Source organism: Dromiciops gliroides, chromosome 6 (assembly GCF_019393635.1).
Source record: "Dromiciops gliroides isolate mDroGli1 chromosome 6, mDroGli1.pri, whole genome shotgun sequence".
Classification (NCBI taxonomy): Eukaryota; Metazoa; Chordata; class Mammalia; order Microbiotheria; family Microbiotheriidae; genus Dromiciops; species Dromiciops gliroides.
Window position 1 is genome coordinate 10,063,787 of NC_057866.1, and position 21,939 is coordinate 10,085,725.

A 21,939-nucleotide genomic window follows, 5' to 3' on the forward strand; every position below is an offset into this window, starting at 1 on the left:
CCAAGGTCACACAGCTAGTAAGTGTCAAGTGTCTTAGGCTGGATTTGAACTCAGGTCCTTCTGAATCCAGGGCCACTGTTTTATCCACTGTGCCACCTAGCTGCCCCGCTGGTGGTCTTCTTACCCTTTGATCCCCTCCTCTGCTTGGGCTGTTGCTCACAAACAACATTGCATCTCTCCCTTCAGAGTCTTGACATTGGCCCTCCCCCAGGCCTAATATGTCCTCCCTCCTTATCTACAGCTCTTTGCCTCTTTCCAACCTCAGTTCAAATCCTAGCACCTACAGGTCTTTCCACATAAGCCCAGTGCAAGTGCCTTCTCCTCCAATGTCTCCTTCCATCTACTCTGTATACATCTTATATGGACACAGTCATGTGCAAGTTCTCTCCCCCATTAAGGAGCTTCTTGAAGATAGGACTATTTTTGCCTTTCCCTTATATGTCCAGTGCTTGTTGATAGAGTAATTGATATGAAGATGATGTAGAAATTGAATAGACCAAGAAGTTTGAGAATCACTGTTCTAATCTAGGCAATTCTTTAAGACCCCCAGTGGCAGAGGTTCTGACTTGCATTGGTAAAGGACTTTCCTCACCCAGATGAAATCACCAACTCCTATACATACATAAACACACACTCCACTGAGTATTTCACTACTTAAAAACAATTAACTCCACTGGGTAAGAAAACTTTTTGATTGAACAACCCACACTTACTTGAACCAATCAGAGCCTTTGTATGTGAAAGAGGCTCATCTTTTTTTTTTTTTTTGCGGGGCAATGGGGGTTAAGTGACTTACCCAGGGTCACACAGCTAGTAAGTGTCAAGTGTCTGAGGCCGGATTTGAATTCAGGTATTCCTGAATCCAGGGCTGGTGCTTTATCCACTGTGCCACCTAGCTGCCCCCGAAAGAGGCTCATCTTAACCTCAAGATTTTGTATTAAAAAAGGAGCTGTCTCAGACAAAGACAGATTATGGGGAGTCTGGAAACAGGAGCAGGGTCATAGAGAGCTGAGCCAAGAATCCACCCAGTTGTTGTTATCCAGTCCTGTCCAACTCTTTTTGACCCCATGGACCATGGCTTGTCAATACTGTCCATGGAATTTTCTTGGCAAAGATATTAGAGTGTGTTGCCATTTCCTTCTACAGTGCATTAAGAATGTTGATGGGGTAATTGAGGAATGACGGAAGAAGCTGTGGTAAATGTGGTGGAGTGGTCTTGTACTATAGGAAATGACAAACAGGATGATCCCAGAAAAACTCGGAAAGACTCATGAACTGCTGTATAGTGAAGTGAGCAGAACTGGGAGGACGTTGTGCATAGTGACAGCAGGATTGTTCACTGAACAATTGTGAATGACTTAACCACTCTCAGCAGTGCAATGATCCAGGACAATCCCAAGGAACTAATGAGGAAGCATACTATGCACCCCCATAGAAAGAACTGATAAAAAGAGCACTTGTGGATTGTACATATATAACCTAGTTGCTGTCTTGTGGAGGGAGGAGGAAAGAGAGGGAGGGAGGGAGAAAAATTTGGAACACTAAATATGAAAATGAATGTTGAAAACTACCCTTACATGTAACTGGAAGAATGTTGATGGGGGCAGCTGGGTGGCGCAGTGGATAGAGCACGAGCCCTGGAGTCAAGAGAGCCTGAGTTCAAATCCGGCCTTAGACACTTGACACTAGCTGTGTGACTCTGGGCAAGTCACTTAACCCCAATTGTCTCAACAACAACAAAAAAAGAGTGTTGATGGTAGTGATCTTTTGTTTTCAAAGAGGACCAGCGACATCATGGGGTGATGTTTTGCCTTTCTCATGAATTGGATTTAAGTGAGGCACAGCTGCTCAGAGTCATCAGCCTCACTCCCTCTTCCAGAGACATCAAAGTCCAGTGGTCAGACAGAAGTCAAGTCAACTGGTGATAGCCCAGAATGAAGTGGATGTTCTTGGCGTCTCAGATGTCTGACCAAGCTCTAAGCACCACACAGTCCCTGCTTTAGCTGCCTTCATGGCCATTGGAACAAATTGTTCTCAGGGAAGTCTTCACATGCTTAGGGTAGATGGTCCCCTAACTTGTATCTGTGACTGGCCCATTTTCATTTCTACAGACACATCCATGATGGTACCTTCTGTGCCACCTCTCTGGCAAGTCAGTGTTGGTATCTTCTATAGCCTACTTTTTTTGTTGGGTCTGCCCTTCTTGCCCTTGGTGATATAGTTTCCTTTGATATTGTAGAACAAAGGTATCAAACAGACAGCCCATAAGAGTGTGGCCTGAACCAGTAATTGGGAAAACAGAACAAAATAAGTGAAAATATAAGAACACAGAAAATGTGGCTCTGTGGTTTCCTAAGTCGATATTTTCTACTTCAGTTTGACAGCCATCGTTGATAAGCAGCAATTTATATCAACAGCATCAGGAACTGAAATGGAGGAAAAGTAAGGACAACAATTAAAGATTTCTTTTTCAGCTCTATTGGGGGAAACTATAGAATCCAAGGTAATGTATGATGGTTGCTTAGGATGTGAGGCAATTTTAATTGAATGAAGAGAGAAGGCAGAACTACTTCACTTTTGAGAAGGGTCTTTGGGCTAGAAAGCATATTCTGGACAAGAGGTATTGTTCATCTACTGGGTTTCCTGGTGCCTCTATGCTAGTGCTTTCCCTCTGATATTACCTCCAGTCTAACAGGTATCTATCTTCTTTGATCCTAGTTGTTTGCAAGTGCCCCCCCCCCATTAGACCTGGCACTTCACGAGGGCAAGAAGCATGTTTTTGCCTTTTTTGGTATGCCCAATGCTTAGCACAGTAGCTGGCACATAGTAGGTGTTTAATGAATGTTTGTGGACTGATCAGTTTGAAAAGGGTAACGTTTTCCATGTATAAAAACCCCACCAGTTTGGGAGGTAGATTGGCTAGGACAGATGCTTCCCAACAGATAGCCTGACTGGTTTGTCGTAATCATGGCCAGCATTAGCCCCCTACCTTGACCAGTGTCTGGCTAGGTTCAGGATGAACTTTTGAAAAATGCAAAAGAAACATTACAGATATTATTTCTTCAACTTATTATAAATTTGGTTCATATTTTGTACCCACTTGGAATCTCCATCAAGAAAATTTCCCAATATAGTTCAGGTCTCATAACTATCTCATGAAGATTCTTATCTCCTTTTCTCTGCTCGGCCTATCAGCAAACACGTTATGGCTTGGTTCATTGTTATTACTTGAAAGAGTAAGCTAATGAAGCATCTTGTAGTCCAATAGTGTCAAACTCAAATAGAAAGGGTCCCCTGTGGCCCCACAGTGAATTAGAAAAAAAGGACACATTCATATTATTTACTTTGTTAAACATTTCCCAGCCGCACTTTAATCTGGTTCAGTCCCACTCAATGAGAGTTTGACAACTTTGTGGAAGAGACTTCCCAAGGGAAAGAAAGCTTGCCACCCTACTTGCAAGGTCGAGTATCTCCAAGCCCAAGGCAGGGAGGGCCCTACTCTGCTGAGTTCACACGTCTAAACTTCCCAAGAGATGAACACTCCCAGTAGACTTTGCCCAAGGAGAGCTCCCATTCCTGTCCTGCCTCCCAATTTTCCAGTCCTGGTGGGGGAGGATATGCCATCTCATTATGCCTCACCTACCTTATAGGTATTTCAGAGGACTTTGGCCAAGAGCTGTTTTCAATCTTAGACTCTCATCTCAGTAAAAATCTGTGACATCTTTACTTCCACCTTGGCTGAATTCTGGCAAGCATATATGGCCACTGACCTGGAGGTTGGAGAAAAAGAGAGAGAGGAAGAGAAAGAGACAGGGGGTAGGGGAATGGGGGAGGCTGTTGGGGGGAGTCTCCATCCGTTAATTAGAACCACCCACTGCAGCAGTCGGGATGGGAGCTCTCTGAATTCGAGTAGATTAGAATTCAGGAGACTCAATTAGTTTGTCCTGCTCATTTCAGTTTTTTCAGCAAATGCCTCTCCAGCCGAGTGGTACCCTAGAGTCTGCACTAGGGACCCAGGTAGTAGTAGGTGGTACCTTGCTTCCCACCAAGCAGTACTCTGGAATCCCTGAAAAGGAATGAGCATCCCTAACACACACCAGAGATGGAACTTTTTCCAGACAAAAAAGGGGATACTAGGAAGCCATTTTTGGAGTTGCCATATCATCCCCTCCCAAAATGTGGGAACCCTTATCACCCCAATATGGATGCAGATTTAGAAGCCTGCATCATCCTGCTCCCACCTCTCAAATCTTTTCTTTAACAAGCCTTGAGTGTGTTTCTCCCCTCCCCCCTTCCCTAGTGTTCCTAGAAAGGAACAATCAATGCTACCAGAGACTGGCTATTTTTGACATGCACATGGATCTTTCCAGGGAGTCCTGCCCTATATCGAGCAAGTGTGAGGAAGCAGGCTTTAGCATGTTCTTCTGTAGTTTTTCCCTTTGGGATTGCATCGGTGAACTCAACTCAGAATCCATAGGAGAAAGGGAAATAAACTTATGGTCCACAAAGATCCTAACAGGGAGAATCTTTTTTGTTTTTTTTTTTAATTTTTTTTTTTGTTGTTGTTTTTTGTGGGGCAATGAGGGTTAAGTGACTTGCCCGAGGTCACACAGCTAATAAGTGTCAAGTGTCTGAGGCTGGATTTGAACTCAAGTCCTCCTGAATCCAAGGCCAGTGCTTTAACCACTGCACCACTTAGCTGCCCCTAGGGAGAATGTTTTGATCATTCATATAGATATGTATCTGTAAGTTAATGCTGACTAACAGTTCCCTGGAGTTTGGAAGGATTGTCCATGCAGTTCCAAAATTCTAAGATGCAAACATTTCTGTATGTGCACTTTTGACAAATGACTAGAACTACAAAGAGCAGTTACAAGAAATAAAGGGCAGTGGTGAGTTTGGTTAGTCCTGCCAGACTAAGGTTGGTGAATGCAGTTGGCTGGTTGTCTCTCATTGTGCTTCAGGGTAGTCTGACCTGGCCTCGCCCAGTGGTCTTGCCTCACTAAGCCAACCAGTATAGGGTTGTTGTTTTTTTAGTGTGACATTGCCAACAGTCTGATCACTTTCAGTTCTTGGCACTTTCTCTGCATGCCCTAAGAGGACTCCCAAGACTCCATGCAGGAAAAGGAAAGAAATGGATTCTCCTAGGAACACACACACACACACAAACATAACTTTATTTCCTCATGTACACCTCCCAAAATCAATAATCAGAGCAACTCTCCAACTGTGAAATCTCTAGCTGCTGTTTTATCTGCTTATGGATCCCATAAAGTACCTTCAGTCCCCATCTCTTCCCCACTACTAGCCAAAGCAGCTGAAGGACTAGCTATCTCCTACATCTAGTCACTGAGGATAATAGTTTCCACTTTTGTTTTGTTGTTGTTGAGTCATTTCAGCTGTATGATTCTTTGTGAACCCATTTGGAATTTTCTTGGCAAAGATACTGAAGTGGTTTTCCATTGCCTTTTCCAGCTAATTTTACAAATGAGGAAACTGAGGCAAAGAGGGTGAAGTGACTTACCCAGGATCACATAGCTAGTGTCTGAGGCCAGATTTGAATTTTTTTTTTTATTTTAGTGAGGCAATTGGGGTTAAGTGACTTGCCCAGGGTCACACAGCTAGTAAGTGTTAAGTGTCTGAGGCCGGATTTGAACTCAGGTACTCCTGACTCCAGGGCCGGTGCTCTATCCACTGCGTCACCTAGCTGCCCCTCAGATTTGAATTTAAGATGAGTCTTCCTGACTCCAGGCCTGGCCCTCTGTCCATTGTGTCACCTAACTGCCATTTTTGTAGGACTTTATATCTCCAGATATATATCCACTGTTGTTCCAACAGCTCTGTGAGGAGGCAATAGGAGGGCTCTTCTCCCCATTATATTAATTTTTTCATTAAAAAATATTTTCTCTTATTTTATTTTTTCTCAGTTACATGTAAAAAATTTAACACCCATGTATTAAAATTTTGAGTTCCAAATTCTCTCCTCCCCTCCCACTTCCTTGAGATGCAGTTTGATATCAATTATATATGAGAAGTCCTATAAAATATATTTCCATTGTACCCATGTCACAAAAAGAAACAGACCAAAAGAAAGTTTTAAAAGTCTGCTGCAGGAGGCAGATAGATGGTACAGTGGATAAAGCACCAGCCCTGGATTCAGGAGGACCTGAGTTCAAATCCAGCCTCAGACACTTGACACTTACTAGCTGTGTGACCCTGGGCAAGTCACTTAACCCCCATTGCCCTGCAAAAAAAAAAAAAGTCTGCTGCGATCTGCATTCCGACTCAATCAATTCTTTCTTTGGAGGCTGATGGCATTTTTCATCAGAATTGTCTTGGATCATTTTATTGCTGAGAAAAGTTGTCATTCACAGTTCATCAATGAACAAAATTGCTGTGACTGTGTACAATGTTCTCCTGGTTCTGTTAATTTCATATGGTATCAGTTCATATATCTTCTCTGAATCCATTCCCTTCATCATTTCTTACAGTACAATATTATTCCATCACAATTCTATGCCATAGTTTGTGCAACTGTTTCCCAATGGATGGGCATTCCCTCAATTTCCAATTCTTTGCCACCGGAAAAGAGCTGCTATAAATATTTTTGTACATGTGGGTTTCCTTTTCCTTTGATCATGACAAGCATTCACTTTGGTGGGGGGAGGTCAGGGTAGTTCTTTCCATTTAACAGTCAGTCAGTCCTTCTATATATAGTGTTCTTGGTTCTGCTTGTTTTCACTATAACAGTTCAAGTATGTCTTCCCATACTTCTCTGTATTCTTCCTCTGTATTATTCTTAATTTTTTTTTTTTTAGTGAGGCAATTGGGGTTAAGTGACTTGCCCAGGGTCACACAGCTAGTAAGTGTTAAGTGTCTGAGGCCGGATTTGAACTCAGGTACTCCTGACTCCAGGGGTGGTGCTCTATCCACTGCACCACCTAGCTGCCCCCTCTGCATTATTCTTTATGGCACAGTAATATTCCATGACATTCACTGGCCCCAATTTGTTCATTAGTTCCCTAATGGGCAATAAGTGGGATTCCAGTTCTTTGCAAACTGAGCCAGTTTCCTGGGGACGAACCCCCATTAGTATGGGCAGGCACAGCTCAAGGACACTGGTATGGCAATCCATGAAACAAACTCTGCAGTCTCTAAGCCCTGTCTAGCTTCTCCCACTCCTTTAGTGATAGTGGCAAGAGGGTGCAGAGTCACCATTTTAGGCAATCCACTAACTTTAATTTGAATACTGGTGTTCTAAGTGGAAGATCTTTTGTTTAGTCAGTCAATAAATATCTATTAATCACCTACTATGTGTCAGGCACTGAGGATACAAAGGCAAAAGAGAGTCTCTGCCCTCAAGGAGCTTACAGTCTAATAGGAGAAATAACATGCAAACCACTATGTACAAATATTATTCCAGATAAAATGGAAATCATCAACAGAGGAAAAGCACTGGAAATAAGGTTTGGGAGAGGTTTCTCACAGAAGGTGGGCTTTTAATTGGCATGTGGAAGATGCCAAGGGACTAGGGAGGGGGAATGATGGAGAACATTCCACCAATGGGGGACAGTCAGAGAAGACACGGAGTCAGGAGATGGAGCATCTTTTTGGAGGAACAGCAGGGAGTCCAGTGTGGCTGTGTGGAAGAGCATATAGGGTGGGGGGAAGGTCTAAGACAAGGGGAAAGGTGGTAGGGAGCTAGACCATGAAGGGCTTTAAACATCAAATAGAAAATTTTGTATTTGATGCTGGAGGCAATAAGGAGTCAATGAGTGGACACATTGCTGAAGTAACTGAAGCCAAGTAACCTTGACATTTTGCTATAAATGAAGCCAGAAAGAGGATGGATGTTGCAGTAAATGTTAAGATGTCTCACAGGTACTGTGAGCAGCTAATCTCTTCCCTTGTTAAGGGTTCCATCTTTTTATTTTATGTAGCAAGGTCACAGAATCCACCCATTTCTCTCTGCACATAAGAGTAAGTAGGTTAACTGTTTAGGCCAGGACTATTGTTTATAATACTATCATATACTTGGTTCACTCTGACCTGGTCCTTTTCCTCTGGTTTTATTTCTCCGTTTTTCTTCAACCGCCTTAGTAGCTTGTCTGCCCAAGGGATGTAGAGGTTCTTTCACCTTCTTGTTGAATGGTATTGGGGAGCTACAAACATGTGCCATGGTAACCATCATCTTGCCTCCCCACTGCAAGGCTAACCCAGTGGCACTGCAGACACACCTCCCTTTGCTCCCTTGATAAGAGTCTGACCTGGACTTCATCAATTCCTGCCGTTTTACTGCCCCATCTCAGCTGGACCACCCACCCAGATGGCCTCAGGACATTCATTGTGTCCATCCAAAGACAGGCTCTACTTTGTGCCAATCTCCTCCTTCCCATTAAGGATTATTCCTCTTCTAGTCCAGCACCAATAAAACAGTTGCGTCTCTAAGGTTTCCTATAAGCTCCAGCCTTTCAGAAACCAGATCAGGTGCTAGCCACAACTACAGTGACAATCCAATTTTCAAGTCCTTAGAGGGGGGGGGAGGGCGGGGTCCTAAGAAGATCCCTAAGTCAGGGCACTGCCACACCTATGGGGAAGGGCCCCAGCCTCACCAGGGGACAGTCTGCTGTTTACACTTGAGCAAACCTTTCATTTTGTTCTCTGAGCATTCAGGCTTCTAACGTCTTGATGAATAACTGCTCTGCAGGACAAGATCTGGTCTTCAGTACCAGATATCCTTCTCCCAACTCTGATGTCACCAGAACTTTTTCTTTTTTTCTTTTTTTTTTTAATGTATAAGGTATTTTATTTTTTCCGTTACATGTAAAGATAGTTCTCAACTTTTGTTTATACAAGCTTTCCAATTTCAGATTTTTCTCCCTCCCTCCCCTCCCTCCCCACTCCCCTAGACAGCAGGTAATCTGATATAGGTTATATCTATATACATATACATATAGATATATATATATCTATACACACACATATATATACACATAATAACATTAATCCTATTTCTGCATTAATCCTGTTATAAGAGAAAAAATCAGAGCAGTAATGCAAAACCTCAAAATAGAAAAAAAAACAACAGCACCCAAAACAAAAGAAATAGTATGGTTCAATCAGCATCTATACTCCACAGTTCTTTTTTTTTTTTTTCTTGGATTTGGAGATCCTCTTCTATCATGAGTTCCCTGGAACTCTTCTGTACCATTGCATTGGTGAGAAGAATATAGTCCATCACAGTAGGTCAACACTCAATGTTGATGCTACTGTGTACAATGTTCTTCTGGTTCTGCTCATCTCACTCATCATCAGCTCACGTAAGACCCTCCAGGTTTCTCTGAACTCCTCCTGCTCATCATTTCTTACAGCACAATAGTATTCCATTGTATTAATATACCACACCTTGTCCAGCCATTCCCCAATTGATGGGTACCCCCTCAACTTCCAATTCCTTGCTACCACGTAAAGAGCAGCTATAAATATTTTTGTACATGTGGGTCCCTTTCCCCCTTCCATGATTTCTTTGGGAAAAAGACCTAAAAGTGGAATTGCTGGGTCAAAGCGTATGCACAGCTTTATTGCCCTTTGGGAATAATTCCAAATTGCTCTCCAGAATGGTTGGATCAGCTCACAGCTCCACCAACAATGCATTAGTGTTCCAATTTTCCCACAGCCTCTCCAACATTTATTATCTTCCTTTTTTGTCATTTTAGCCAATCTGATAGGTGTCAGGTGGTACCTCAGAGTTGTCACCAGAACTTTTTCAATGAGCAGGTGTCTGTGCCAGCTCCTAAGATAATAACTGGGTGGGGCTTCCCCTTTTGCACCTGGGGGCATCTTTCTCACATTCCTTAATGCTATACCGGGGCAAAGGAGGGTTGGAGCAATGAATGCAGCATCCCTACGATTGCCCCAAGCAGGATCCCGGGCAGTCACCGCCGCTAGCATCGGGCAGCCTGGGGGAATCAGGGGGTGGGTCAGTAGGGAGGAACAGTCCATCTTCGGCTGCGGGATAGACGTGAAAATCACAGCAAGGCTGGAGGCGGGGGAAATCCCTGCACCCATGTGTCCCGACCCGGGTCCTGAGCTCTTGCCTAGAGCATTGCTTCTGCAGAGGCTCATAAAAGCTAACTGACCCGCCCCCTAACGCAGTCTGGGATTAATGGCCACATCGTCAATTAGTTTCTCGTAATTCCGCGCCTTTGTTGATTTCCAGGTCTCCTGCCACACCCCAGGGAGATTCAGCGGGCTGTGCTTAAAACGAAGCCACGCCCTCTTCCCCGCCCTCCGGAGCCTGGTTGGCTGTAAGTGTCCGGTCCGCTTAGCACCAACTTGCTTTTCCTATTGGCCGGAGTGCGTGTCTTCCAACTGACGAATCAGAAAGAGACACGGGGATCTATTTTTCGGCACGGACTAGAGCCGTGGTGCTTCTGATGAAGAAGAATTTCATTTTCAGCCAAGTGTCCCTCAGCTGTCGTGCGGTCTTCAGGGTTTATGTTGGGTCTTGCTAGGGGTGTGACCCCTCGCCACATCTCTCCTCGATTTCGTCTCCTTGGCCCTCCCAAAAAAATCTCTTTGACCCCCGCCCCCCCACCAATGGTACAGGCCAAAGTTTAGACTGCGGGCGGGGTCAGAGCCCTCTGGGCTGGAAGGTACGTTAGGACGATACCATATCTGACCCGAGAAACGGGGGAGCCCGCACCCCCAGAGCCTGGGCTTTTTTCCACAATAAACTTCTGATTATTCAAATTCTACATGGAGACACGCTCCCTGTAAGATCCTAAAGAAGTCACCAGTGTCCTGCGTGGAAGTGTCCTGAGTGGAAATGGCTAGGGGGAGGCACGGTTGGTACGTCCCGAGCTGCGCGCTCTCCCCGCCCCCCCAGCCGGAAGTGGAGGGTCTACAGTTCGCACTTCCGCCTGGGAAGGGGCGGGGAGGGTGGTTACCAGGCGGCAGCGTCTGCTGGTGCGTCCACAGCTTGTTAGGGCTGCCGGGGCTCTCGGTGGCCCGGGCCAGGGCCCTCCGCCGGCCGTCACCCGGGTAAGCTGCTGTGGTCCGACCATGGGCGCTCAGCCCTGCCGGGGCGGGATGCCAAAACACCCGGGGGGGGGGGAGCGTGAAGAGATGGGGAAAGGGCCCGGCCACGGGGGAGGGGTCAGCTCCAGGAGGTCCCTTCTCTCCCCCTCTTCCCGCTTCTCTTTCCCTTCCACTTTCTCTTCCCCCTCCCTCTTCCCAGCTCTCTCCCTCTTTCCCTCTTCTCTTCCTTCTTTTATTCCTCCTTCCTTCCCCCCTCTCCATTCTCCTTCCTCCCTTTTCCCTTCACGCTTTCTCCTCCTCCCCCCTCTCCCTTCCTCTCCTTTTCCTCCTCCCCTCCTTTCTCCCCCCTTCCCCGTTTGCTCCTCTTCTCCCCCTCCTCTTCCTCCTCTCTGCCCTCTTATCTCCATCCCTTCTCGTCTCTTTCCATCCTCTTCCTCCTCCCCTGCCTTCCCTTTTTCCTCCTTTCGTTCCCCCTTTCCCTCCTCCTTCCTTCTTCCTTTTATGCCTCTACCTCCTCCCTTCATCTTATTAAAACCATTAAGGAGTATTGGAAAATGGACATCTTTTGGTTTTTTGGCTAAAAAGTTGACTTGAGCATTGCCATCGTAACTGTTGATCTAACTTAACTTTTTCCCTCCTCCCTCCCATCCCCTCCTTTCGCTCCACTCTTCTTCCTTTCTCTTCCTTTCCTCACTCTCTCCTTTCCCTCTTCTTGCATCTCTCTACCCCTCCTTTTCTTTCCTCCCCACCCCCTCCCCCAGTTGCCACCCCAGACGCTTTAGAACTCAGGGCCTCTGCTGGTTGGAAACCTTGGCTGCCCCCACACCCTCCTGGATGTGTTCTGAGCCCTGGGGGAGGAAGGGACAGTCTCTTGGGTTAAAAGGCACTGGAGGGGCAGCTTGGTGGCGAAGTGGAGAAAGCACCAGCCCCTGTATTCAGGAGGATCTGAGTTCAAATCTGGCCCCAGACACTTGACACTTAACTAGCTGTGTGACCCTAGGCAAGTCACTTAACCCCCATTGCCTCGACCAAAAAAAAAAGACACTGGAGAGAGGTTCAAATCTAGGCCAAATCCCAGAGTCAATGCCTAGGCCTCCAGGTATCTCCATGAGTCACCTGAAAAGTGAGGTAGACCTCTGTGCAGGTGGAAGAGACTGATGTTTATGAGGAGAAAGGAAAAGGCTCCCCAATTCCCTTCTAACTAAAGCAAGGTGAAACCTGGCCCCCTGACAAAGGGTCTAAGGGAGAAGTGGGCTTGCCCTCAGCTGATGCTGGTTTTCAAAGGCTTGGTTGGATGGCGTTGGGGCATTAGGGGATAGCCATCGGTGTCAACTTGAGGACTGGGGATGAGGATCTTGGGCATTGAAGAACCTTCATTTTCCCCATTTTGCATATAGGGAGATTGAGCTTCAAAGAATGATGTCCCCAAGGGCACCCAGAGGGTGAAGGGACCAGAGAGGATCAGGAGAAGACGGGGGTGTGGGGGGGGTGATGACATCTTCAGGAGCATCACCTGACAAATAAGATTACCCTTGGTCTGTTTGCCTCAGAGGAGAGAGTTAGAGCTGTCCCCAAGGCTGTGCAGGCTACCTGGAGGAGGGCTGGCCGCAGCTCAGCAAATGCAGCCAGGGATGGTGAGGTTTGGGGCTTCCAAGCACAGCCTTTCCTGACCTTCTCTCCCAGCTCCTCCCAGGGACTGACCTTTAGAAATTCCTTTGTATGTAATTTGTATCTACTGTCGGAGTGCCTTAGCCCTCCCAGTAGACTGTAAGCTGCTTGTGGGCAGCCAGTGTTTGGGGCTCTTTGTTTTCCCATCTGCTGACATAATAATGGGTAGAGTGCTGACCTGGGAATCCCAAAAGCTTGAATTTGAACACTTGGGTTCAGGATCCACCTCTGACATTTAATTGCTGTGACCCTGGGCAAGTTATCTCTGCTCTGGACCTCATTTTCCTGTCTAAAATGAAGAGGTTGGACAGCGAGCAATAGAATCTAAGCCTCTTTAAAATGCCAATTGTTTCTCTATTTTTTCTTTGTATTGCCTAGTTCTGGGCACATAATGGGCTCTTAATAAATGCTTCTTGATTGATTGATCCACTACAAAAACATTCATAAAATGGCCCAAAAAATGAAGTGAATTTTTTTTGTTGATTGCTAATAAAAATCTCAGATTTTTTTTCTTTTAGAAGAACCTAGTTTTGTGGATTCCAGTGAGCTCCCCCCTCTCAATATTCACCCCTACACTTTGCTCAGAAGATCCTTCCTGGAGCTACACTCTGCTCTGCACCTTGGGATAGTTTTCCCTCTTCCTGAGCTATGGCTCTGAAGTTCATGTTGAAGAGAGGATCCTCTTCTTAGAAGATATTCTTAGGGCGTTCCTCCTCTTTTCAGTGAACCCCAAATCGGGAAAATCCACATAAAAATGTTTAGCCTTCCCTTCGTGCCAGAGAAGTCTGACTTTTTTCTTTTTCTTTTTTGGGGTATTTACAGTACCCTACTGTAAAATTTGGGCTAAATATTTGGTCATAGTCATTGTTTTATCTGCTAGTCTTTGTCATCTCTGACTTCTGCCAAACTCTCCACAAGTTCTCATTGAATTTCTCATGCTGACCTGTGTGTGATATATCAAAACCAAGGAAAAAGTCCAGATGTGGACGTGATAACTGTTCTTTGATTGTTTTAGTCATTCTGTAAATATTTTCCCAGTTCTGCCTACCTTGCTGGGTATCAGTTCAAACAACTTTTCACAAGGTTCTTTGAATTATTCCAATTCATTCCTTACCATACAATAATATCTCATTCCATTTATATTCCACAATTCATTCACTCGTTTCCCCAATCAGTGGACACCTAGTTTCCTTCCATTTCTTTGTTCTACCAAAAACAGCTGCTTTAACTATTCTTGTACACATGGGACCTTTCCCTTTGTCTTTGAACTTCTTGGGATATATGCCCAGTAGTGATAGGCAGCTAGGCAGCGCAGTGGCTAGAACACAGGACTTAGAGTGAGGAAGGCTTGAGTTTAAATTCTGCCACAGACACCTATGAGCCGAGTGACCCTAGACACTTATTTCAGCCTCAGTTTCCTCCTCTGTAAAGTGAGGAAATGGAACTTGATGACCTCTAAGGTCCGTTCCGGCTCAAAATCTTTGATTCTGTGATCCTAGAGTTATCATCGGAACAAAGAACAGATACTTTTAGATTATAATTCTAGGGGGCAGCTAGGTGGCGCAGTGGATAAAGCACTGGCCCTGGATTCAGGAGGACCTCAGTTCAAATCCGGCCTCAGACACTTGACCCTTACTAGCTGTGTGACCCGGGGCAAGTCACTTAACCCTCATTGCCCAACCAAAAAAACAGGTATGCTGCCCACCACCTATTGAGAGATGATATCAGATCTGCTCCTTTAGAGACCTCTGCTAAGGGGCTATCTTCTTCAACAGGGCCTGGTCGAGGAGTCTTCCTCACCTTCCTCCAGGGACTCGGGTTTGCCACAGGTCATCGAAGAGATCTTCCTTCGTGCGTGCAGGTAAATTCACGTTCACCATAATTATGCAGAGACATCTCTTTCCCAACAGTTCAGGCCCTTTTTGGAAAGGAGTTGTCTGAACCATCCTGTGGAAAGGGAGACCTGCTGATTGAGGGGCACCTGAGCCGTCTCCCTGAGGGTATGGAGCTCTCTGAGGACGGGACAGAGATTCGAAGTCCTGGGCAGCTGAGCAGGGAGTGAAAGAAGGAAGGGTTGGAGGGGGCCCTCAGCAGCTAAGTCGTCCCGAGGGAGCTCCCCCAGTTCCTGTAAAGGAGACACTGATGTATCATAGACGCGGCTCCTAGCAGGGCGCCCGTGAGGAAGCCATCCTGGTTTCGTCCTTGGCTTGAGGAGCCAGGGTGGGCACGAGGGGCTCTCTCACCTTTGGTCACTGGGGCCTGCTACAACATGGCATCATGGATTCTGTTTCCATATTGGCCATGGACACACATACCTTTGCCATCCTCTTAAGGGCATCTGCCCGGTGGTTCAGAACGATGGTAGATGCCGGCATGCCCCATAACACCATGCTCTCATGCAGTCACCATGACATCATTTCTCTGGCAGTGCTCGTCAGTGTCTCCTGGAAGCGTGGCCCCTTGGAAGTCTTTGCCCTGTCAGACCATGGCTCCCCGTAGCCCCGGGAAGGAGGGCAGAGGCAGGTGTGCTAGACTCTCCTCCTGACTTCAGCCATCGTTTTCATGGATAGGCATTAGCTGGGTTGACAACATCAGAGCAAACAGATAAGGTCGGGAAGAGCCATGGAGGTTCTTGTAAGAGGAGCTAGCATAGCAAAGTACCAGGGTACCCCCATCACCCCCCACCCTTACCTCCCCTCCTGGGACCTTGTTTTTTTTGGTGTTAACCACATGGGACGTGTCAGGCAACTCCAAGGGTTTCCATTTGACCCTCCCTACAATGACTGACATAGATTTAGTTACCAACTCCCAAGGTCTTGTGATGCCTCATCCCTGAGTGGTCTGCCCCACAAAGCCTCATGAAAACTGGGAAGGTCCTATGGAACTGTTACTGGTGCCATGTTCATGGTGCCCCTTATATCTGAGGCCAGGGGCCTTAGGTGACACCTTAGGCTTGGGTGAAGCTGAAAGGCCCTGCCTGCCCCCTGCCAGTCCTAGTACTTCCATTGTCTGGCCATCTATTTGCTTATAAACCCCATGGTTTAGGCATGGATGAAGCTGTCTGCTCTCCTAGCAGAGCAAGGTGCCTTCTTCTACCAGGTCTGCACTGCCACTGGCTAATCTCCCACTTAGCCTTCTTCATCACTTGATCTGCCCATGACTTTATGGTGGCTAGTGACTCCCCACAGCTGGGGCTTCACCCAGCAAATAGAATCTTACTGCCCTTGACGAGCTGGTCCTAGATTGGGGGCTGGAGATGGGAGAGGAGGGAGGATGATTCGTCAAGGTGTGTGGCGTGGGTCCAGTCCACCAGATCCATCTCTCAGGAGTCTTACCTGTTTTGTGGCTGCCCCTCAATAAGGAATTAGAAGGAATTAGCCTTGACAGTGCCAAGTATGTAAAAGTAGCCATCTTAACCACCTAAAATGGGACAAAGGACAGTTCCCATCTGGAGCTTCTGTTGATTTAAGTCTCCCGTGAGCTCAACCCACTCAAGAAGCTCATGGTACTCTCAATCTGTATCAGTCTCATCCGACCTTGCCCTCAGTGGCCTCATCCCAGCATCCCACCTGGTGAATTCTTGAACCTTCCTTGTATCTTGGTGGCAAATCTCCCAACCTGCCCTCCTGGAGGAGGAAGAGTCCAAGCCCAAGGTTTACTTGTCTCCTTGGCGTGTTCCCAGTTCTCCTCACTCCTGCTCCATTCTCTTCTGTTATAGCCCTGATCTCATCGGGATTCTGCACATTTCCCATCCAGACCTCTGGGTTGGAGACCATACTTCCTGTCTGAAGATTGTCAGGCCATGCCCCCGTCAGCTTCGCCCTTTTTACCTGTGCCACATGTTGCTAAGCTCATGAGTAAGTCTGCCTGTGAAGCCCAGGCCCCAGAAAGCAAGAGCTCTGTCCGTGAATGCTACGTGGCAGATGCTACTCTCATTTTTCTTAGGCTCCTCATCTCTCTTTCCAAAGATTGTTAGCAAAAGCTCGTGGACCCCAGGGTCTCTGCCCTTAGGCACCCTTTCTGGCCTGTTAAGTAGGACACGTGCCCACAGGGGCCCCAGAACCAGGATGTTGGGCCGCCTTTGTGGAATCAGTGGATCTGGGGGGCAGCTAGATGGTGCAGTGGTTAAAGCACCGGCCCTGGATTCAGGAGTACCTGAGTTCAAATCCAGCCTCAGACACTTGACACTTACTGTGTGACCCTGGGCAAGTCACTTAACCCCCATTGCCTGCAAAAAAAAAAAAAAAAAAAAAGAGGAATCAGTGGATCTTCCACATTACTGTACTGGTCCGGCCCCCATAGTCAGGAGGTCACTCTAATGCAGGCCTGCTGAGGAATACCTGGTGGTGGGTCCAGTGGCTCTTGCTCAGTAACTGATGTAGCCCATGTGAGCAAAAGTGCTTCAGGGTACTCGGTTCTTTTTTTTTTTTTTTTTTTTTTAGTGAGACAATTGGGGTCAAGTGACTTGCCCAGGGTCACACAGCTAGTAAGTGTTAAGTGTCTGAGGCTGGACTCGAACTCAGGTACTCCTGAATCCAGGACCGGTGCTCCATCCACTGCGCCACCTAGCCGCCCCTACTCGGTCCTTTTTAAGAGGGGAGCGCTGAGTCCAAAAGGCTGACCTAGGTGATGCAGAAGCTCATCAGGGCAGTGCCTAGGACCCTGACGCCACACACCCCCACCCACCCCCCCCACCCCCCCGTGCCAGTCAGGTGTCTGATCATCTCCCCTGCATTTTAGGGGAAAGGAAGCACCGTCAGCATTGGCAAGGCAGAGACCCTGACATTGTTTAGTACCTTTAGAGGAGAAAGAGGTAGCAGTGGCAGGGGCTAGAAGAGTCCTTCCACAGAAGGTTGCTTTTGAGCTAAGACCTGAAGAAAGCCAGGGCTTTATGAAGAAGGAGGAAAGCCTTCTAGGCATGGGAGACTGTTAGGGCAAAGAGACCTGGAGTGAGAGACAAGCGGCATGTGTGAGAAAATACCGACAAGCTTAGTGTAGCTGGTCCATAGAATTTATGGAGGGCAATAGGGGTAGACTGCAGAGAGAGCAAGGGGCCAAACACATTCAGGCCTAGGCGTTAGTAACATTATTTTGGTTTTTTGGCGTTTTTTGTTTTGTTGTTGTTTTGGGGGGGGGGCAGTGGGGATTAAGTGACTTGCCCGGGATCACACAGCTAGTAAGTGTCAAGTGTCTGAGGCCAGATTTGAATTCAGGTCCTCCTGAATCCAGGGCCGGTGCTTTATCCACTGTGACACCTAGCTGCCCCTAGTAACATTATTTTGGCATCTGATGAAGAGTATGAGTTGGAGTATGGTAAGCCATGAGGCAGGGACTATTGGGAGGCCATTGGAGCTAGAGGCAGCTGGCTAGGTGATGCATCAGCCAGAGCATGGAGTCAGGAAAGCTGGGTTTGAATCCTGCCTCAGATACTTAATAGCTTGGTGATCCGGAGCCAATCACTTCACCTCTGTTTGCCTCAGTTTCCTCATCTGTAAAATGGGGATAATAGTAGCACCTGCCTCCCAGGCTTTTTGTAAGGATCAAATGAGAGAATGTTTTTATTTTATTTGTATTCATTTTAAACTTCACTACAAAAGGAGAAAAGAAAAACATTTCCATGTACACAGCAGAACCCAAGAGAGGATTCAGTATAAAACCATGCATTTCCCTTTCACAGAAAACTCTGTAATAAATGTTGTACATTGTTTTCAAAGCTTCCCAGCTTGTTTGTGCTCCCTTCTAGGTTTTCTTTTGTTCTCTGCTGTCCTTTTTTTTTCTCCTTCCCCCTAAGAGAAGGCTATAATTAAGTGTGAATATATGTACATGTACATACATATCTATAAACATCCACATATGTATACACATGCACAAACATACATAGACGTCATACCATACGATGCATATTTCTATTTTTCAGTTCTTCCTCTGCAGGTGTATAGCATCTTCCTTCATATGGCCAAGTCTTTCCATGTTTTCTAAATCAGCCAGCTCACCATTGCGTATATCACAACAGTATTCCATCACAATCATATCCTAGCTGAGAGACTGTGATATAAAAGTTTTTTCTTCATTTCTGCTTTCCTTTTAATCTTGGTTACATGAGTTTTATTTGTACAAGAAAATTTTAATTTAAAAGAATCAAAATTACCCATTTTATACTTCAACAGTGCTCTCTCCTTATAATTTGGTTTAAGGCCTGGTACTACTGTATCTCCTTCCTTTACATTTTTTCCTTAGTTTCTTTGAAATTCTTGACCTTTTGTTCTTCTGAATGTTGAGATTTTTTTCTAACTCAATAAAATGATTTTTCAGTAATTTAATTGGGATGGCATTGAATAAATAGATTAGTTAAATAAAATTGTCCTTTTTATTATATATTTAATATTTATTATATCATATATTTCTGTTATATATTATCCAGGAACAATGACTATTTTTCCAATTATTTAAATCTGACTTTATTTGCATAAAGTGTTTTCTGTTTATGTTCATATCATTCCATTGTCTGTTTTGGCAGGGTGACATAATATTTTTGAAGTGCAATATAAGTGCTTGCTATTATTATTGTTATCGCAACAGTCCATGTGAAAGATGATAAGAGCCTAAACTGTGGGGTACAGTATAAGGGTTGTGTGTTCCCCTTGTCATACAAGTTTCCTTCTGTTAAGTTTGTTGACATGAGATAAAGAAAGGGAGTGGCTAGGCAGGCCTTGAAGCAATTCCAGGAGGGCAGGAGTGTGGAAGGAAAGCCCAGCTATCAGTCACACACTCTCAGAGGCAAACATTTTCCTTTTCGATGTTATCAACTACAAGAAACAGATGATGGAGATTTCTGTTGGCCCTGTGACCCCATGTGGTAGGAAGAGGCGATGATTCTCTCCCAGGTCTGCTGCCGGGGGGTCTGGCCCCTAATTCTGCACTGGCACAGCTGTGTTTGGGTGCGGGGGGGGGGGGGGGCACTAAGCAAGGCCAGAATGACCTTAAACAGTTCACCTTGTTTCTGTCACTGGGTTCTAGAATTTCTTCTGCTTCCCCCGTAGGATGCCCAGGAGTCCAAATAAAAGCCAGAGAAATGAGAAGGAAAGCAATGGCTTCTCCTAGAACTGGGCTACACAAGGAACACCCCCACCCACAGTAAAACTTAACTGATTATTGCTTCATGTATATCTCCCAAGCAACGAGAGAAGACTCCAGCTGTGCAGGATGCCAGGAAGTACCTTTGGTCCCTGCCCCTTGCCCACCGTTAGCCAAGGTAGCTGGGCCTATCTCTTCCAGGTCTGGTGTGCCCATTTATGTAGGGCTTTGTCCCACCAGCTCTGTGGAGGAGGCGAGAGAAAGGTTATTCTCCTCATTTTAGAGGAGGAAGCTGAGGTGCAGAGATAGGAAGTGCCTAATCTGTGGTCCCAGATCTAGGAAGGGACAGAACCTGGACAAAGGAGCCCAAGTCTTCTGACTCCAAGCCCATTCTGTTCCATTTCTGTTAAGTACCTACCGTGTGCAGAACACAGGCTAGAATAATGGCCCTAGCCTCAAGGAGTTCTAATGGGGAATGAGACTTCGCATTTATAGTTAGCAGGGCCATAACTATGGTGTGGCAAATGGGACTTTGACTAAGGTCGAGGATGTGACTGCATTTCTGCAGGGTAGAAACAACTGAGCTTAGCACCTAAGTAGCAAGAATAATTAATTAAAATGGAAGCCACTAGAGGTATGATTTCCCCCCTTCCCTTCACCCTCATCCCCCCTAGGTGAAACAGGAGAGCTCAAGTCCAGACCACTGGGGCCTGACACCAGTCCCTATTCACCCCTGACAGACTACCCACTGTATGTGGTTCCTGCTGATAAGTGCATTAGAATGATCCACAGTAAGCCTGGAGGTCGGTCTTGAGGGGGTGGTGGGAGCCCATTTACTGACCGGGGATTCAGGAAGAGGTTCTTGGAGAAATGGGCTGTAAAGTTAGGAATTCAGGAGAAACGAGGAGGAATAACGTGCTAGGCATAGGGACTAGTGAGCCCTAAAAGCCTAGAGGTTGGAGGGAAGGAGTGGTATGGTGTGGTTTAGTTGGGGATGGGATGATGAGTTCACCCAGGTAAAGATGTGCCATGGGCAGCCAGTTTATACCTTCCACTAGAACATACCTTTGGAGGAAATCCACAAGAACCACCACCAACTTTTCACCATACACTGACCGTGTCTCTGCAGAGGCATTGCTCCTCAGCTCTGGGCTGAGCTTTGACCCTGGGCATTCATCCTGCCAGGTACCAGCATGGCCTCCATTGGAAAAGACAGGGAGGTGAGCCTTAATCGCCTTCAGGGCTGGAGTAGTTTTCTCCATTACTTGACAAACTGCTCTGCTACTGTCCAGGACTTGGCCCTCGGGTCGATTTCCCCTAGGACTCTTCAGTGAGAGGCACAACAGTAGGGACACAGAGATCCCTGGTATTCTAGCTGAAGCTGGATTCTTAACCTCTCCTGTTGTCCCCTGGCCTGAGGGGGACTTGGAAACATAGAATATGGGTAGAGAAAGAGACCCTGGACGTTAGATGTGAAAATTGAGGGGAGGGAGGTACCTTTAGAACACAGAATGGCAGGGTTGGGAGGGGCCCTAGAATATGGAACATTAGGGATTAGAGGGGCTGATCCATAGAATACAGAGTGTGAGTGTGTGTGTGTGATCTCATTCAATTCATTCAGAGAAAACTGAAGCCTAAAAAAGAAAGGATTTGCCCAAGTTCCTACAAGAAATCAGTGGTTGAACCTTAGCTAGAGAAGCCAGTTAGCCCAGCCAACTTCACTCAGAGCAGGAAGGATACAGAGAGACCCAGCTCAAGAGACTGAAGTTCCCCAAAAGAATTCTGCCAACACCTGGGTTCAGCCTAATGTGGCCTACTCCAGGGGAACTCCAGAGGTGACTGGGATTTACCCTATACCAGAGTGTGCAGCTCCCCTTGTCTGTTTAAGAGTAAAACCCCATAGCTCCCTAGCATCTGCAGCCATCATGAATCTTCCGTGATTCTGCTCCACAAGCGTGAGTCAGGCCTAAGCAGGCCCCCAGGTGGCAGTGGGCACTCACACCTCATGTGAACTTTTTGTGGAGTAGCTGTCCCACCAAGGAGACAGCAGTCGGCCTCCCTCTAAAGAGAATGCTTGCCTTTGCTTCAGGAAGGATGTGTTTGGAGACTGGCCGGAGCTTGGATGAGCCCGTAATTCAGAAAGGGCAGAGTAGTTTC

The 21,939-nt window shown here is 46.4% G+C and overlaps 1 long non-coding RNA gene across 3 annotated transcripts; it reads left to right on the top strand.

The window, feature by feature from the left end:
• The first annotated feature begins 10,922 nt into the window (after positions 1–10,922).
• LOC122731596 lies at positions 10,923–20,083 on the top strand. 3 transcript variants are annotated; one of them, XR_006353609.1, is made up of 4 exons: positions 10,923–11,043; positions 14,484–14,569; positions 16,427–16,565; positions 19,749–20,083. It is a non-coding gene; the product is annotated as an uncharacterized LOC122731596 (long non-coding RNA). The 3 variants fall into 3 exon arrangements; XR_006353608.1 differs by lacking the exon at positions 19,749–20,083 and adding an exon at positions 18,626–19,027; XR_006353607.1 differs by lacking the exon at positions 19,749–20,083 and having other exon boundaries at positions 16,427–18,219.
• Positions 20,084–21,939: the final 1,856 nt, after the last annotated feature.